The sequence below is a fragment of the Pongo abelii genome, chromosome 11 (assembly GCF_028885655.2).
Source record: "Pongo abelii isolate AG06213 chromosome 11, NHGRI_mPonAbe1-v2.0_pri, whole genome shotgun sequence".
Classification (NCBI taxonomy): Eukaryota; Metazoa; Chordata; class Mammalia; order Primates; family Hominidae; genus Pongo; species Pongo abelii.
Window position 1 is genome coordinate 97,417,778 of NC_071996.2, and position 13,976 is coordinate 97,431,753.

The following is a 13,976-nucleotide window of genomic DNA, read 5'->3' on the forward strand; positions in this document are numbered from 1 at the left end:
GTGCTGCTATAAACATGCATGTACAAGTATCTTTTTTGCATAAAGACTTATTTTCCTCTGGGTAGATACCCAGTAGTGGGATTGCTGGATCAAATGGTAGTTCTACTTTTAGTTCTTTAAGGAATCTCCACACTGTTTTCCATAGTGGCTGTACTAGTTTACTTTCCCACCAGCAGTGTGGAAGTGTTCCCTGATCAATGCCTTCATGTCAACATCTACTGTTCTTTTGATTTTTGAATGTGGCCATTCTTGCAGGAGTAAAGTGGTATTGCATTGTAGTTTTGATTTGCTTTTCCCTAATCATTAGTTACGGTGATTTTTTGTTTGTTTGTTGGCTATTTGTATGTCTTCTTTTGAGAATTGTCTATTCATGTCCTTAGCCCATTTTTTGATGGGATTGTTTTTTCTTACTGATTTGTTTAAGTCTGTTGTAGATAATTTTTCATTTTTTGAGCAACCTCCATATTGTTTTCCATAATGGCTACACCAATTTATATCATTAACAATTTTGTATGAGAAAGTTTCCTTTCCTCCACACCCTTGCCAACACTTGTTATCTACTGTCTTTTTACTAATAGGCTTCCTAAGAGATGTGAAATGATACCTATTGTGGTTTTGATTTGCATATTCCCTAGTGATTAGTGATGTTGACCACCTTTACATTTACCCATTGGCCATGTTTATGGCTTCTTTGAAGAAATATCTATTCAGGTCTTTTGTCTGTTATTTATTTTTTTTTAATGGGGTTATTTGTTTCTGGGCTAACATTTCAGGATTTGTAATGAACATAAAAATTAACCACATTTTTTACACCAATAATGGCCTACCTGAAAAAGAATTCAAAAAAAAATCCTATTTACATGGCATCAAAAAATTATATACTCAGATATAAGTTTAACCAAGGAGGTGAAGTATTTGACTATAAAACATTGATTAAAGAATTTGAATAAAATATAAATAAATGGAAAGATAACCTGTGTACATGGATTGGAAGAATTAACATTGTTCAAATGTCCATAGTACCCAAAGTAATATACAGATTCAACACAATCCTTATCAAAATACTAATGGCATTTTTCACAGAAATAGAAAAAAAATTCTACAATTACATGAAACCACAAGACATCTTGAGCAGCCAAAGCAATCCTGAGAAAAAAATGTTGGAGGCATTACACTTCCTGATTTCAAATTATATCACAAAGCTACAGTATGGAAATGGCATAAAAATACACACAGAGATCATAGGAACAGAATAAAAAACCCAGAAATAAACCCAAGCATATACAGTAAACGAATTTTCAACAAGGACACCAAGAGGACACAATAGAGAAGCAAGCAACAGCCTTTTAAATAAATGGTGTTGAGAAAACTGGATATCCACGTGCAAAAGAAGAAAATTGGACCCCTATTTCCACCGTACACAAAAATAAGTTCAAAATGGATTAAAGACCTAAAAGTAAGACCCAAAACTGTAAAAAAAACTGCTAGAAAAAAACTGCTAGAAGAAAACCTAGGGATAAACCTCCTTGATGTTGGCCTTGGATATAATTTTTGGAATATCACACAAAAAGCTCAGGCAACAAAAGCAAAAATAAACAAGTGGGACTACATCAAATTAAAAAAGATTCTGCACAGCAAAGGAGAAATTCGCAAAATGAAAAGATAGCCTGCAGACTGGGAGAAAATATTTTAGAACCATATATCTGATAGGGAGCTAATATCCAAAAATAGAACCTTGCAAACTTAATAACAAAAAAATCAATTTTTAAAAATAAAAATTTATGTCATAGTTCTTTCTCAAATAAATGCATTATTGAACTCTACCTATTTATACATAACATGCAATTTCAATATATCAAAAATTCCAAAAAGAAACAGAAATATTTTGAATATTCAGGTAGAAAGGTAGGTGAATAGGTATATTAATGAATGAATGGAGGAATGGATGGATATTAGATTAATAGAAACATACATAAATAAAATCCAAAGAGCAGCCATAGTCAAACGGTTAAACTCAAAGGTTATGAAATCCAATCATCTACATTTAAATATTAGTGATATCATTTACTAGCTGTGTGAACTAGAAAGATTTACTTGACTTTTCTGTCTTGTTTTCTTCTTTAGAACAGGGATGCTTAATTTGACTAGATCCATTGATATAATGTTGTGAATGTTAACAAACTAATACAGGTAAATGCTCCTATAGGTAGGCTTATACTTGCTTGCTAGAGCTGCCTTAACAAGATGTTGTATATTGTGTAGCTTAAACAACAGGAAGTTATTTTCTCACAGTTCTGGAGGCTGTAAGTCCAAGTCTAAGGTATCAGAAGGTTTAGTTTCTCCTGAGAACTCTCTTCTTGCCTTACAGACCACACTCTTCTTATTTTTTTTTTTAATTATACTTTATGTTCTGGGATACACGTGCAGAACGTGCAGGTTTGTTACATAGATATACATGTGCCATGGTGGTTTGCTGCACCCATCAATCCATTACCTACATTAGTTATTTCTCCTAATGCTATCCCTCCCCTTGCCCCCCACACCCCGACAGGCCACAGTGAGTGATGTTCCCTTCCTTGTGTCCAGGTGTTCTCATTGTTCAGCTCCTACTTATGACTGAGAACATGCGGTGTTTGGTTTTCTGTTCCCGTATTACTTTGCTTTGAATGATGGTTTCCAACTTCATCCATGTCCCTACAAAGGACATGAGCTCCTCCTTTTTTATGGCTGCATAGTATTCCATAATGTATATGTGCCACATTTTCTTTATCCAGTCTATCATTGTTGGGCATTTGGGTTGGTTCCAAGTCTTTGCTATTGTGAATAGTGCTGCAGTAAACATATATGTGCATGCGTCTTTATAGTAGAATGATTTATAATCCTTTGGTATATACCCAGGAATGGGATTGCTGGGTCAAATGGTATTTCTGGTTCTAGATCCTTGAGGAATCACCACACTGACTTCCACAATGGTTGAACTTATTTACACTCCCACCAACAGTGTAAAAGCGTTCCTATTTCTCCACATCCTCTCCAGCATCTGTTGTTTCCTGACTTTTTTTTTTTTTGAGATGGAGTCTCACTCTGTCCCCCAGGCTAGAGTGGAGTAGAGTGGCGCAATCTCAGCTCACTGCAATCTCCGCCTCCAGGTTCAAGCAATTCTCCTGCCTCAACCTCCTGAGTAACTGGGATTATAGGCACACACCACCATGTCTGGCTAATTTTTGTATTTTTTAGTAGAGATGGGGTTTCACCATGTTGGTCAGGCTGGTCCTCAAACTCCTGACCTCATGATTCACCCGCCTCAGCCTCCCAAAGTGCTGCAATTACAGATGTGAGCCACCGCATCCAGCCCTGACTTTTAATGATAGCCATTCTAACTGATGTAAGATGGTATCTCATTGTGGTTTTGATTTGCATTTATCTAATGACCAAGTGATGATAAGCATTTTTTATGTATGTTTATGTCTTCTTTTGAGAAGTGTCTGTTTATATCCTTCACCCACTTTTTGATGGGGTTGTTTGTTCTTTTCTTGTAAATTTGTTTAAGTTCCTTTTAGATTCTGGATATCAGCCCTTTGTCAGATGGATAGCTGGCAAAAATTTTCTCCCATTCTGTAGGTTGCCTGTTCACTCTGATGACAGTTTCTTTTACTGTGCAGAAGCTCTGTAGTTTAATCCAATTCCATTTGTCAATTTTGGCTTTTCTTGCCATTGCTTTTGGTGTTTTAGTCATGAAGTCTTTGCCCATGCCTATGTCCTGAATGGTACTGACTATGTTTTCTTCTGGGGTTTTTATAGTTTTAGGTCTTACATTTAAGTTTTTAATCCATCTAGAGTTAATTTTTGTATAAGGAAGGGGTCCAGTTTCAGTTTTCTGCATATGGCTAGCCAGTTTTCCCAACACCATTTATTAAGTAGGGAATCCTTTCCTCGTTGCTTGTTTTTGTCAGGTTTGTCAAAAATCAGATGGTTATAGATGTGTGGTGTTATTTCTGAGTCCTCTGTTCTCTTCCATTGGCCTATATATTTGTTTTGGTACCAGTACCTTGCTGTTTTGGTTACTGTAGCCTTTTAGTATTGTTTGAAGTCAGGTAGCGTGACGCCTCCAGCTTTGTTCTTAGTGCTTAGGATTGTCTTGGCTATACGGGCTCTTTTTTGGTTCCATATGAAATTTAAAATAGTTTTTTTTTTTTTTTCTGATTCTGAAGGAAGCACTAAATATGGAAAGAAAAACTGGTACCAGCCACAAAAACATACCAAATTTTGAAGACCATCAACTGTATGAAGAAACTGAATCAACTAATGCAAAATAACCAACTAGCATCATAATGACAGGATCACATTCACACATAACAATAATAACCTTAAATATAAATGGGCTAAATGCTCCAATTAAAAGACACAGACTGGCAAATTGGATAAAGAGGCAACTCCCACCAGTGTGCTGTGTTCAGAAGACCCATCTCCTGTGCAAAGACACACATCGGCTCAAAATAAAGGGATGGAGAAATATTGGCCAAGCAAATGGAAAGAAAAAAAAAAGCAGGGTTGCAATTGTAGTCTCTAATAAAACAGACTTTAAACCAGCAAAGATCAAAAAAGACAAAGAAGGGCATTACATGATGGTAAAGGGATCAATGCAACAAGATGAGCCTACTATCATAAATATATATGCGCCCAATACAGGAGCACCCAGATTTATAAAGCAAGTTCTTAGAGACCTACGAATAGACTTAGACTCCCACACAATAATAGTGAGAGACTTTAACACCCCACTGTCAATATTAGATCAATGAGACAGAAAATTAACAAGGATATTCATGGCTTGAATTCAGCTCTGGACCAAGCAGACCTAATAGACATCTACAGAACTCTCTACCCCAAATCAACAGAATATATATTCTTCTCAGCACCACATCACACTTATTCTATAATTGACCACATAATTGGAAGTAAAACACTCCTCAGAAAATGCAAAAGAATGGAAATTACAACAAGCAGTCTCTCAGGCCATAGTGCAATCAAATTAGATCTCAGGATTAAGAAGATCACTCAAAACTGCACAACTACATGGAAACTGAACAATCTGCTTCTGAATGACTACTGGGTAAATAACGAAATTAGGGCAGAAATAAATAAATTCTTTGAAACCAATGAGAACAAAGACACAACGTACCAGAATCTCTGGGAAACAGCTAAGGCAGTGTTTAGAGGGAAATTGATAGCACTAAATCTCCACAGGAGAAAGCAGGAAAGATCTAAAATTGACACCCTAACATCACAATGAAAAGAACTAGAGAAGCAAGAGCAAACAAATTCAAGAGCTAGCAGAAGACAAAAAATAACTAAGATCAGAGCAGAACTGAAGGAGATAGAAATACGAAAAACCCTTTGAAAAATCAATGAATCCAGGAGCTGTTTTTTTGAAAAGATTTACAAAATAGACCGCTAGCCAGACTAATAAAGAATAAAAGAGAGAAGAATCAAATAGACACAATTAAAAATGATAAAGTGATATCACCCTCTTCTTTTCATGTCCTCACATGGCCTTTTCTGTGTGCGTTCACATCCCTGGCACCTCTTCCCCTTTATAAGGACACTGACCATATTGGATTATGGTCTAACCCTTCTGACCTCATTTAACCTTAATCACTTATTCAAAGACCCTATCACCAAATGCAGTCAAAATGAGGGTTAGGGGTTCAAAATAAAAATTTGAGAAGGGGGAGACATAATTCAGTCTATAACAAGTATTAAATGTTATTAATGTTTGATATAGAACATTTTGTTCCAATGATTAAGCAAAGTATAAAGGCCAAATTGGAAAACTGATTTTATGTTCAAGTCAATAAAAGTTATATTTATTGTACATCTCTAGAGGTCTGAGAATATAAGCATTGTGGATCTATTCGTGTTTCCTCTGCCCGGAACCTAACTACAGCATGGAGATGGCTACTTCAAGCTATAATCAAAGCTTTGGTAGGTGGCCCTTATTACCATCTAAACTAATGCTGTTTTCCAAGATCTCATAATGCCTGAATTGTAAGCAATCAAATCAAATAAATGTTAAATCAGCCACTTTTTTATGGCTCCAAAATATAACATTATGCCTAAAGTTACCTGCAAAGGCTAAATAAATGACTGAACATTTGTTGCTCAGCCTACACTGTGCTGTCAAGGGTAACACTGGATACGACTATGTTATCTAATTGCAGTTGATCTCTTGAGGGCAATAAAGTTTATACATTAATATATTTTAAAGGAGACCATATTTTACTTTTTAACAGGTTTTTTAGAGATATTTTGAAGGGAATTACATTAACAAAACCTTTAGTATGGCAATGAATATAAAAATCTAGTATTTTATTAAAATTACCAGGAAATAAGAATTTCTGTTCTACCAAGTAATATCAAGGATTCATAAAATGTAATTATCCAAGGATACTGTAGAAAAGAATTTAGCTATGCTAAGATGAATGTATGTGTACATATACATACACACACTACAATCTTATGACAAAAAGAACAGTTAATTGTAAGATTCTCTATTTTTCCCATTTAAATAATGAAGTCCATGATTAAGTTTCCTGTATATCAGGTTTGACATGCTATAACCTGCTCAACTTTACCCTTAAGTAATTCTAAGGCAATCTTTTTTATGACTCACATATTAAAAGAGCTCATTTACCTTCTTTGTTCTCCATGATTTGTATTGTGTTTCCCATTTAGTCTTATCGGTTTTGAACACTTGGTTCATTTCCATCTCTATCTTTTTCTATTCCAATTATTTTATACAAAACAGACACCAGTTTTTGTCTGCTTAGTTTGACCCTTGACATAGTTAAATATCATGTTTGAAAATTTCCCTGATGAAACACAGGGAAAACATAAAGCACTGGATATTTTGGCGGGTCGAACGTTTCAAAGAACAGCCACTGCTCTATTGTGAAAAGCAGAGAAGCTAATGAGAGGCCAAATGCTGATAACCGATAGTATGCAAAAGGCAATTCTTGTCGATGCAATCTTAATCTTCTAAATCCGTGTTTTGTCTTTAGTTCAATTTTTCATAGTATGTTCATGCTAAGATGCTTTTATCTTGACAAAGGTCTCCCTCTTGTCTCCCTTTCATTTTCTGAAGAGTTACCTCAGGTTTCAAGAGAGGTTACTTATTGATGCTCCAGCATTTGCCAACACATTTAGTTAAAAGAGAATTTGATTTGCTATATTTCCTGTGTGTCTGGGGATCTTTCTGGAGTATTATGCACATTACATTCCAGACAAAATCTTGTCAGAATGCCATAGACAATTTACTCATTAGTATACTACAGCTATTATTTCCCAGAGCATGTTCTATTTACAGAAAGACTGTTAAGAAAAACTCCCAGTAGGTATTTATTTGAAATACATTTCTCTGACTTAATGTGTCTGCCTTCTTTAGAATATTTTATAGGAAAACAAAACATCTGTGATTAACACCTGTATCTCTTAAATGATGTTTCTAACATTTTTTGAATTACATATGTTCAGAAAATATTTGAGAATATTTTCTAGTGTAAACACAACTTAAATATAGCAATCTCATTATTATTCAGTTGAATTCAGTAATATTATTGTATTTTTAAAATATCCTAATAATAAACAAGTACCTAAACTTTGAGTGGTATTTAATGTAGACATTTTTGAAAATTCTATTTAAACAGGCAGTACTTCTGACCTGTTGTTTTCTTTCACACTGAAGAAGCCTATTAGTACAACACTCTTGGCCTCTGTCTGCACCTTTTCTTAAATCCATTTTAGGAAAGGTTCTGTGGCTTATTTGGTTTGTAAATTTGGGAAGAGAAGGACAAGTACACTTGGTCTGGCTCTGTCCATATGCTTCTTAAATTCCCCCTATTCACAGAAAATGCACATTTGGCTCTGTTCTCTCAGGAATAAATAGGTCTGTACTTTGGTAGACGGGCATCTGCCCTAGCTGGGCATACTATTCTAGGCAGCTCTGTTAGCAGACTAACTTGGCTTTCTCGCCAGGATCTACTCTCACCTTAGCCCTTTTATTTTATTATTTTTGCAATAATAAAAGGGCTATGTTAGCTTCATGTGGCTTGGTGCTTATTTTTCAATTGGTTAAGTACGAAGACTAATAATTTGGAATGCATTTGGTGGATTTGCTAAGTATAGATTACAATTATACATCTATATTTTAATATACATTTACCTAATTTCAAAGGAAAAAATACAAATATAGATGAATTTTATAATACCTTTAATAGATTTTTGGTGTTTTTTTGTTTGATTTTGTTTGTTTTTGAGACAGCGTCTTGATCCATTGCTGAGGCTGGAGTGTGGTAGTGTAATCAGGGTTCACTGTATTCTTGACCTCTCAGGCTTGAGTGACCCTCCCACATCAGACTCCTGAGTAGCTGGGACTACAGGTGTGCATCACCACACCCAGGTAATTTTTTATATTTTTTATATATACGGGGTTTCATTGTGTTGCCCAGGCTGCTTTCAAACTCCAGGATTCAAGTGATCTACCTTCCTCGGCCTCTCAAAGTGCTGGGATTACATGTATGAACCACCTCACCTGGCCCATTATTAGGTCTTATAGAGATTATGTTGACATGTGTACTTTTACTAACAGGTGATATTCATTTCCTTAGGCCATTAAATTCTTTTAAAAAGTGAATGTGCTTGGTGATAGAAAGGAATATTGAAACCTTTGACTAAAGTTGTGGATTTCTCGATTTCTCCTTCCAGTATTATCAGTTTTTGTTCATGTATTGTGAATCTCTTTAATTCGGTGTATAAACATTTAGAATTGTTATGTAATCATTAAAATTGACCCTTTTATCAGTATGGAATTTCCCTTTTAATCTCCGATAATATGTTTTCGCTTTTTGTCCAATAAGAATTGTTCCCCAAGCTTTTGTGGGATTATTTTTTCTTTAGAAAAAAGTAGTTTTCTTATACACTTGTACTGATGAATACACAGATAAAGACTCAAGAGAGACCATCTGGAGATTTCTGGATCTCTCTATGAAGATCTCTTCTCCCAATACTCTACAAATTCTAGCCAATTTATCCTTTATAAACTCTCAAATCCCTCTTGTTAACTTTATGAGTTTTCCAGGCTCCACTTGGGTTTTCCCACCTTTACTCTCCCAAGGAACTTAGTTGGAGCAATCATATGGCTTACTTGATTTCTTTCTTTTTATTCAGTGATAATTGTCACATGTTGCCTGATGTCTAATTGTGAAAATCATTGCTTGGATAATGGGGAAATAAGCGCTTTCTACTAACTCAGAATTTGTGAGAAATAAAGCAGACTAAGAACAATAATTAACAATACTTAATTGAGGAATAAAATGTATGTCTTTGGATAACAAAGTATACATGGTATAGTTTTGGCAAATAATCTGGGAAATTTTTTCTGCATTAGGCAACATTTCCTGGGTTTGTGGTGTTTATAAATATCAGCTGAATTACAAATGAAAACAATTATCAATGTCAGTTAACGTAACACTAGATGCTCTAACAGATAAAAATTCCATCTCAAGGCCAGGCACAGTGGCTCACATCTGTAATCCCAGCACTTTGGGAGGCCGAGGCAGGTGGATCACGAGGTCAACATATAGAGACCATCCTGGCCAACTTGGTGAAACCCCATCTCTACTAAAAATACAAAAATTAGCTGGGCGTGGTAGCGCACGCCTGTACTCCCAGCTACTCAGGATGCTGAGGCAGGAAAATCACTTGAACCCGGGAGGCGGAGGTTGCAGTGAGCCGAGATCTCACCACTGCACCCCAGCTTGGTGACACAGCTAGACTGTCTCAAAAAAAAAAAAAATATATATATATATATATAAAATAAAAATGAATGCATTTCTTACCCACACCACAATCCAATGCAGCTCTATATAAGGTGATATAGGAATTCAGTCTTCTCCTGTCTTGGAGCTATAATTTGAAGCTTTCAAAAAGGAGTGAAAGAAGAAAGAAATGGTGGACAATGCACAGTGAGTGGCTCCTTAACCACAATAGTATAAAAGAGATAACACATCTACTCAAAGTCTATTGTTAAAAACATAGTTATATACAAAACACCCATAATAAAAAAGAATGTGTAGGTTGCTTTCAGAATGGTGGTTGTTAAGTTACCAGACTATTTAAGTCTTTGTGTATAGACATAGTTCTTCAGTTCTCCATGGTAAATACCTAGCATGTTAAATATCTAGGTCATATGGAAGTTACATCTTTAAATTAGTAAGAAACTGCTAATGGTTTCTCAAAATGGTTTTATCATTTTAAACTTTTAGCATTATTTTTGAGTTTGATCTTCTCATCATTTGATATTGCCAATCTTTCCTACTTAAGCCACTCTAGAGGGCATTTAATGGCACCCAATTATACTTTAGTTTCCATTTATTTAAATAACTAAAATTATTGAGCAATTTAACTTTTTTAGCTTTTAGTATATTATCTTTTGTGGAAAGTCAGTTGCATTATTTCTCTATTTTTAAATAAAATTTTTATCTAAGGTGTAATATTTCTTGAAAGATACACACATCATCCATTTTCTTTCAGCTGATAATTTATATTTTTATTTTCTTAAGTGAGCTTTTTGAAAACTAAAAATATACATTTTTCATGAGATTCAATTTAACAATTGCTTTTTCTTTTTACCTAAAGTGCATGGCGTGTTTGTCTCTATTTCTGATATTTAAGAAAACTTTCTTTTTGCAAGACCAGGATGATTTATCAAATATTTTATTGTATATATGATATAAAAATCAAATTTTTATATTTAGGCTTATGATCAATTATTTTACATCACTAGCAAAGTATAATTTACAAACAATAAAATTATCCAATTTTGCATCATTGTGGCTATTGTAAACTGTTTATGGAACAATGGAAAAAGTGATATAGAACATGTTAATCTTTCTACAAAATGAAGGACATTAAGTCAGTTACCTCTCTTTGTTCTATCTATTGGAAAACACTGATCTGCTTTCCATATTACATGTTAGTATGACTGTGTTCATATTAATGGAATCGTGAAGGATGCATATTGTTTCACCTGGCAGGTTTGTTAAATTTATCAGTTGGTCATTCTGTTTAATTGCTGAGCAGTATTCCACTGTGCGTGTGTGTGTGTGTGTGTGTGTGTGTGTGTGTGTTGGGAGGAAGGGGTATCTATATTTCTAGAGATGAATAATTAAATTATTTTTAGGTTTTGATTCTTATAAAGTTTCTATGAATATTCACGTACAAGTCTCTGTGTGTGACTATATGGTTTCATTATTTTGGCGTAAATACCTAATGCATGATTTTCTGGATGATATGATGAAAGCACACACATTATAAAATATTACAAAACTGTTTTTCAAAATGTTTGTAAAATATGCCAATTCCACCATCAATGTACAAGATTTCCATTTTGCTTTGCAACGTCATCAACATTTGGCTTTCTCAGTCTCTTTGATTTTAATCATTGTAGTGGAGGTTTGATAATATTGGTTTGCAGTTTGGTTTTTACATGTGGCATGATATAGTGGTTGAAGTTCATTTTTCAAAATATAGATTTGAGTCATTACTATACAATTTCTTGAAAAGATTATGCTATCTCCCATTGAAGTATCTTGGCATCTTCTTTGAAAATGGATAAACTATAAGTCTGTAAGTACAATTGTGAGCTTTGTATCTTTTATCATTGGTCTACATATTTTTATTATGATCACATTGTCCTGTTTACCTTTTATAAAGAAGGTCTACAGATAATGTAGTAAAGTGATTTTCTCAGCTAAAGTAAGTTCTTAACTTATTCACATACACATACTTAAGTTACTTAACTTACACACATACACACATGTGCTTACACATATGCACACACACATGCACAGGTCCCACACATATGCACACGTTGACACACACATATACACATGCACACACACCTGCACATACACATATACATGTATGCACATAAAAATAAATTTAAAAGTTTACTTTTAAATTTAAATCAACTTGTGAATATCTAAAAATAGTATTCCTGGGATTTCTATTTTGATTGGAGTTGCCTCGAATCCAGTGATCATTTTTGGAAGAAATAACATCTTAATAATATTGAGACTTATTCTCAAAAAATGTGACATATATCTCCATTTATTTAATTACTTTCAACAATGTTTTATATTTTTCATTGTAGATATCTCACAGTTAAAAATCTTTTTATGTTTTTCCTATCATAAATGCTATTTTTTAATATTTCATTTTCCACTTGCTTTTTTCCACTTATAGAAATACAATTTATTTTTATATGCCGATCTGTAACCTGCTGTATTCACTTATTTATTCCAGTATTTTGTTTATTTTTGTATATTCATAAACTATGTTTACCAAAGAGTTTGTTTTATTGTCTCATTGCAATGGCTATCATCTCATTTAACACATTCAATAGAGGTAGTAGAACTGACATTTTTGCTTTCTTCCTGCTGGTAAAGATAAAGTGTTCAGCTATTCACCATTATATAGGATATTTGATGTTTTTTTGTAGATGTGCTTTCTATGTTGAAGAGGGTTCTGCAACCTATTCCTAGTCTGCTGAAAGCATTTATCACTAATTGATGCTGCATTCTGTCAAATGCTTTTTCTGCATCTATTGAGATGATTTCCTAATTTTCTATCTTTATTCTATTTGTATGGTGAGTTTCCTTGATTTTCAAATGGTAAATCAACTGCATTCACTGGATGAATCCTACTTATTCATGGTCTATTATCATTAAAAAATTAGGTTTTTTTTAATGTTTGCTTCTAGGTTCACAATTTTTTTTTTTCAATATCGTTGTCAGTTTTCTGAGTCATGGTATTCTGGCTTCACACAATAAGTTCTCACTATTCTATTTTTTTATATGTAATGAAGGATTTTGTTAATTTTTCTATTAAAGAATTCAACAGTGAGCTATCTGGACCTAAAATTTCTTTGTGGGAAAGTAAATTTAAAAATTCATTAACTATAATTTATAAATATACTTTATTTAATAAATATATAACTATTCAAATTTCCTCAATTAATTTATCAATTTAATCTAAGTTGTGGAATTTATTGGTATATGATTGTCACAGTCCCTTATTGTCCTTTGATAACATGTAGGAACTGCAGTAATATTTTTTTGCTGAAATTGGTTATTTTTGTTTTTTAAAGACGATTAATAAACTTAAATGGTCTTCCAAAACAGTAGCTTTTGTTTTGAGTATTTTCTTTATTCTCCACCTGTTTCTTAATCAATATTTTAAGCACTTTGAACTGTCTCATAACATAATAAACTTGTTACATGTTTTCAATCAGCTGAAGTACTAAGAAAAGGGAAAATGTTGAAGTATGTTTTGTCATCACTATTACCAATAAATTTTATATATGTGAAAATCAATTCTGAAAGATGACTTCTGTGAAACAGCTTTCTCCACACACGCACGCACACACACAATCACGAAAGGCCATATAGAGGGTATTTTATTTCACTATAAGATGCCAAATATTTTACAGTCCTAACTTACTAAATCTTATTCATTATCTAAAATAACTTAACACATTGCAATTCATAACATAAATAATTATATGCATGAACTACTCAGTAGGAAACATTTCTGTTTTGATCATGAAATTATTATAGTTTGGTAAGAATTATCTTTTGGTATTAAAAACAAACTTGGTCATCTTTGAAATGTGATGTCAGAATGGCTATAGTTGTGTAAAAATATCCTTATTTATGATCTCATCAATCAGAACCAATTTTTTTTTCTCTGTGTTATCTTTCTAGATCACTACAATCTCCTTTCAATCTTATATCTCATGGACAGCTTGGATCAATAATCATCTGATTGTCTTTAATAAATTATTGCCCTTTTAGTTGAACCATCTTCCTAATACTTCATTATTATTTAACCAAAACTAATTTTGAATAAATACGTTTAAT

At 33.5% G+C, this 13,976-nt stretch overlaps 1 long non-coding RNA gene across 1 annotated transcript in view; it reads left to right on the forward strand.

The window, feature by feature from the left end:
• Positions 1–5,788, forward strand: part of LOC103890004 (uncharacterized) — a 112,514-nt gene extending 106,726 nt beyond the window's left edge. The window contains exon 7 of the long non-coding RNA XR_654357.3: positions 4,212–5,788. This is a non-coding gene — a long non-coding RNA (uncharacterized LOC103890004). The remainder of the gene's footprint in view (positions 1–4,211) is intronic.
• Positions 5,789–13,976: the final 8,188 nt, after the last annotated feature.